This window comes from Taudactylus pleione, unplaced genomic scaffold (assembly GCF_031769625.1).
Source record: "Taudactylus pleione unplaced genomic scaffold, aTauple2 ptg001271l, whole genome shotgun sequence".
Taxonomy (NCBI): Eukaryota; Metazoa; Chordata; class Amphibia; order Anura; family Myobatrachidae; genus Taudactylus; species Taudactylus pleione.
The window spans coordinates 1,080,732-1,087,076 of NW_028285671.1; positions in this window are offsets into that span (position 1 = coordinate 1,080,732).

The window sequence follows — 6,345 nt, forward strand, 5'->3', positions numbered from 1 at the left end:
AAATTTTGCCTCAGTATAGAAATGTAACAAATACCCAATTTGTCAGAAGTAATGGATAGCAATTCATGGCTCCAACAGTTGTATCCATGTGGTTACCCCCGCAATGGTGCGAAAAAGTAAAAACAGGAGACCTGATAATCAATTTCTAAATGGCATTGCAAAAGTGTCTTAGGGGTTGGATAGTCTTGACACAAACAATAGAATATATTCATTATTTAATTAACCAATCCTCTGCAAATACATCCACTTTACAGGGACTTTGACTTTAGTCCCGGAATTAGGCCTAAATAGAGGCAGATAAATGGAGACAAGACATGGAGACACCAAAAGGTCAGTCCTCTTCTTATCAGTTGTTTAATGAATGATATGAAGTGTTTCTAAATGCAAAAGTGTAAGCAGATGAGTGCAGCAGCAGGTTGTATTCACATGTGATTGTAGAACAAGCACTGGGGGCATAGGCCCCATTTCTCCCCATCCCCTCAAAGCCAAATGGCCCCCATTGAAGGGAAAAAACTGAATCTTCAGGTCCCCCTTCACCGATGCTAGTGGGACCCTTGGACATACTTGATCCCTTGAGCAAATTTGTTTTTGTTTTTTTTTGTTTTTTAAATGGTCTCCCTAATTTTAGTGGTATATGATTTATACTACCCCTAATGGCATTTGAGTTTTCTGTTCACTTCTTCCACATGTTACATGGCTATGTATGTGATGTAACAAGGTGGGAGTTTGTTCCCAATCCTGGTGTTGGATGGGAGCCTTTTGGCTCCAGGGATGTCAAAGATGGGCTTTCTGGTTCTGAGTTGATGGAGAGAAATAAGGCTCATGTGCCCAGTGCATTTTTACAGTTTCTTGGATGATTGGAGCCAGGGGTATAGCTATAGGGAGTGGTGCACTCCCCTAGGTCACTTCAGGCCTAACACCATGAAGATGCACTGCTGCAGCCAATAGGTTTTGCTTGGTACTGTGTAAAAATCTACCTTGCCCGAATACAGGGAAGCCATAGTTGGAGACAGTAGTGTAGTGCATAACCACAATCTTAAGAGCATCACAGGTCCTATATACTTTTTTTTATTGAAGCCTTAAATCTATGCTCCAATCACCCAGGAGAGTGTAAAAGCATGTTTTGGAAATAAGCACCATTTCTCTTTAAACCACGAAAGCCAAAGACCCACCATCACAGAGAGCAAGGCTGCACCTGACAGAGCAGCCAAACAGCACCTTAGATTCAGGGTTTTCAGGCTCTCTTATGGCTCAAAGCTTGGGGTTGCGCTTCTGATTTGTTACTTATCAGACACAAGCAGCTACCTCACATAGAGAGACATTGATAATTGTTGAGGAACTCAATGGGTAGTATAAATCATATGCTATTACAATTAGTGAGAGCTTTTCTTTAATAAAAAAGAAATAAATCTATATATATATTATAATTTGCAGTACATATCATATGCTAACCACCCATAATTCAATGCTTAAATGTTAACTAAGCAAATAGATAGTGCGCACATTACTTTATTTATAAGCATAAAGTTTAGCTGCAAAATATTTTGCATATATTCAAATTATTTCACAGCTTGTACAGTTTAAGTGTAAATGAAGTAATATTTGCACTGTTTGCCCACTTAGCTGACTTTAAAAGATTAAATATATGGTGATTAGCATATGGTAAGTATTATAAATGTAAACACATATACATTGATTTATAATGGTATATGATATAAAGTGGTTTATAAAAAGATTATTTTTGCTTTGTTCTCAAGTATGGTCGGCTCCTTGTGTCAGAGCTTGGGCTGGTAGTTAGAAACTGCAGCAGTAAATTAGGAGCCAGGTATCCAAGAGACAGAACTGCAACTCCCAACCAAACAGCAGATGCACCCCTATATTTCTGTCTTTTTCTCCTGTAAATGTTTTTTCATTTGGCCTGGTTCTATTTTCGCCCATCCTTTCCTCCTCCTCCTTAATCTATACTTTAATTTCTTTGATTCATTGTTACCAAAAGAGAGCAGAGGATTTCAATGTCATTTAGAGCCTTGGAGTTATTATTTTTTTTCAATTCATCTCTATGTTATCAATTAACATATGCAGACTTCTTTCCCTCCCTCTCTTTCTCTCTGGGTGCATGATTTGTGAATGCACTGCCTCCTGCAAGCCTCTGCCACACCCACAAGCCAACTGGCAGCCTTCCTTTCTTCATTTCTTGTCTCAGCAGTTAATCAGATAGTCTAAGACCTTAATTGGAATGTTAACAGTGTTTATGGAATGTTCACACTGTCCACGGAATGTTCAGAACTCTACGGAATATTCATACTGTCCACGGAATGATCAGGAGTGGCTGCCATGCAGTCACCATGGCAATAGAATGTAAACAGTCAGCTAGCAGATTCTGCCACTATAACAACATTCTTCTATGATGTCACAATCTACTGCTGCTTATAACCATTGCACTTCCTCGGAGAAGCTTACTTGAGGGAGACAAACACCTCGAGATGCATCATATCACTGCTCGTTCTTGCAAATGGAGAAAATGAATGCCTCCAGCTGGTCCCAAGTTAAACAATGAGGAAAATTCAAGCATTGCAAACCTAAAATATATTTTCAAAAGATGACAGAAATTTTCTGAATAGATAATGTGAACTACTCTAGCAAATTTTGCCTCAGTATAGAAATGTAACAAATACCCAATTTGTCAAAAGTAATGGATAGCAATTCATGGCTCCAACAGTTGTATCCATGTGGTTACCCCCGCAATGGTGCGAAAAAGTAAAAACAGGAGACCTGATAATCTATTTCTAAATGGCATTGCAAAAGTGTCTTAGGGGTTGGATAGTCTTGACACAAACAATAGAATATATTCATTATTTAATTAACCAATCCTCTGCAAATACATCCACTTTACAGGGACTTTGACTTTAGTCCAGGAATTAGGCCTAAATAGAGGCAGATAAATGGAGACAAGACATGGAGACACCAAAAGGTCAGTCCTCTTCTTATCAGTTGTTTAATGAATGATATGAAGTGTTTCTAAATGCAAAAGTGTAAGCAGATGAGTGCAGCAGCAGGTTGTATTCACATGTGATTGTAGAACAAGCACTGGGGGCATAGGCCCCATTTCTCCCCATCCCCTCAAAGCCAAATGGCCCCCATTGAAGGGAAAAAACTGAATCTTCAGGTCCCCCTTCACCGATGCTAGTGGGACCCTTGGACATACTTGATCCCTTGAGCAAATTTGTTTTTGTTTTTTTTTGTTTTTTAAATGGTCTCCCTAATTTTAGTGGTATATGATTTATACTACCCCTAATGGCATTTGAGTTTTCTGTTCACTTCTTCCACATGTTACATGGCTATGTATGTGATGTAACAAGGTGGGAGTTTGTTCCCAATCCTGGTGTTGGATGGGAGCCTTTTGGCTCCAGGGATGTCAAAGATGGGCTTTCTGGCTCTGAGTTGATGGAGAGAAATAAGGCTCATGTGCCCAGTGCATTTTTACAGTTTCTTGGATGATTGGAGCCAGGGGTATAGCTATAGGGAGTGGTGCACTCCCCTAGGTCACTTCAGGCCTAACACCATGAAGATGCACTGCTGCAGCCAATAGGTTTTGCTTGGTACTGTGTAAAAATCTACCTTGCCCCAATACAGGGAAGCCATAGTTGGAGACAGTAGTGTAGTGCATAACCACAATCTCAAGAGCATCACAGGTCCTATATACTTTTTTTATTGAAGCCTTAAATCTATGCTCCAATCACCCAGGAGAGTGTAAAAGCATGTTTTGGAAATAAGCACCATTTCTCTTTAAACCACGAAAGCCAAAGACCCACCATCACAGAGAGCAGGGCTGCACCTGACAGAGCAGCCAAACAGCACCTTAGATTCAGGGTTTTCAGGCTCTCTTATGGCTCAAAGCTTGGGGTTGCGCTTCTGATTTATTACTTATCAGACACAAGCAGCTACCTCACATAGAGAGACATTGATAATTGTTGAGGAACTCAATGGGTAGTATAAATCATATGCTATTACAATTAGTGAGAGCTTTTCTTTAATAAAAAAGAAATAAATCTATATATATATTATAATTTGCAGTACATATCATATGCTAACCACCCATAATTCAATGCTTAAATGTTAACTAAGCAAATAGATAGTGCGCACATTACTTTATTTATAAGCATAAAGTTTAGCTGCAAAATATTTTGCATATATTCAAATTATTTCACAGCTTGTACAGTTTAAGTGTAAATGAAGTAATATTTGCACTGTTTGCCCACTTAGCTGACTTTAAAAGATTAAATATATGGTGATTAGCATATGGTAAGTATTATAAATGTAAACACATATACATTGATTTATAATGGTATATGATATAAAGTGGTTTATAAAAAGATTATTTTTGCTTTGTTCTCAAGTATGGTCGGCTCCTTGTGTCAGAGCTTGGGCTGGTAGTTAGAAACTGCAGCAGTAAATTAGGAGCCAGGTATCCAAGAGACAGAACTGCAACTCCCAACCAAACAGCAGATGCACCCCTATATTTCTGTCTTTTTCTCCTGTAAATGTTTTTTCATTTGGCCTGGTTCTATTTTCGCCCATCCTTTCCTCCTCCTCCTTAATCTATACTTTCATTTCTTTGATTCATTGTTACCAAAAGAGAGCAGAGGATTTCAATGTCATTTAGGGCCTTGGAGTTATTATTTTTTTTCAATTCATCTCTATGTTATCAATTAACATATGCAGACTTCTTTCCCTCCCTCTCTTTCTCTCTGGGTGCATGATTTGTGAATGCACTGCCTCCTGCAAGCCTCTGCCACACCCACAAGCCAACTGGCAGCCTTCCTTTCTTCATTTCTTGTCTCAGCAGTTAATCAGATAGTCTAAGACCTTAATTGGAATGTTAACAGTGTTTATGGAATGTTCACACTGTCCACGGAATGTTCAGAACTCTACGGAATATTCATACTGTCCACGGAATGTTCAGGAGTGGCTGCCATGCAGTCACCATGGCAATAGAATGTAAACAGTCAGCTAGCAGATTCTGCCACTATAACAACATTCTTCTATGATGTCACAATCTACTGCTGCTTATAACCATTGCACTTCCTCGGAGAAGCTTACTTGAGGGAGACAAACACCTCGAGATGCATCATATCACTGCTCGTTCTTGCAAATGGAGAAAATGAATGCCTCCAGCTGGTCCCAAGTTAAACAATGAGGAAAATTCAAGCATTGCAAACCTAAAATATATTTTCAAAAGATGACAGAAATTTTCTGAATAGATAATGTGAACTACTCTAGCAAATTTTGCCTCAGTATAGAAATGTAACAAATACCCAATTTGTCAAAAGTAATGGATAGCAATTCATGGCTCCAACAGTTGTATCCATGTGGTTACCCCCGCAATGGTGCGAAAAAGTAAAAACAGGAGACCTGATAATCTATTTCTAAATGGCATTGCAAAAGTGTCTTAGGGGTTGGATAGTCTTGACACAAACAATAGAATATATTCATTATTTAATTAACCAATCCTCTGCAAATACATCCACTTTACAGGGACTTTGACTTTAGTCCAGGAATTAGGCCTAAATAGAGGCAGATAAATGGAGACAAGACATGGAGACACCAAAAGGTCAGTCCTCTTCTTATCAGTTGTTTAATGAATGATATGAAGTGTTTCTAAATGCAAAAGTGTAAGCAGATGAGTGCAGCAGCAGGTCGTATTCACATGTGATTGTAGAACAAGCACTGGGGGCATAGGCCCCATTTCTCCCCATCCCCTCAAAGCCAAATGGCCCCCATTGAAGGGAAAAAACTGAATCTTCAGGTCCCCCTTCACCGATGCTAGTGGGACCCTTGGACATACTTGATCCCTTGAGCAAATTTGTTTTTGTTTTTTTTTGTTTTTTAAATGGTCTCCCTAATTTTAGTGGTATATGATTTATACTACCCCTAATGGCATTTGAGTTTTCTGTTCACTTCTTCCACATGTTACATGGCTATGTATGTGATGTAACAAGGTGGGAGTTTGTTCCCAATCCTGGTGTTGGATGGGAGCCTTTTGGCTCCAGGGATGTCAAAGATGGGCTTTCTGGCTCTGAGTTGATGGAGAGAAATAAGGCTCATGTGCCCAGTGCATTTTTACAGTTTCTTGGATGATTGGAGCCAGGGGTATAGCTATAGGGAGTGGTGCACTCCCCTAGGTCACTTCAGGCCTAACACCATGAAGATGCACTGCTGCAGCCAATAGGTTTTGCTTGGTACTGTGTAAAAATCTACCTTGCCCCAATACAGGGAAGCCATAGTTGGAGACAGTAGTGTAGTGCATAACCACAATCTCAAGAGCATCACAGGTCCTATATACTT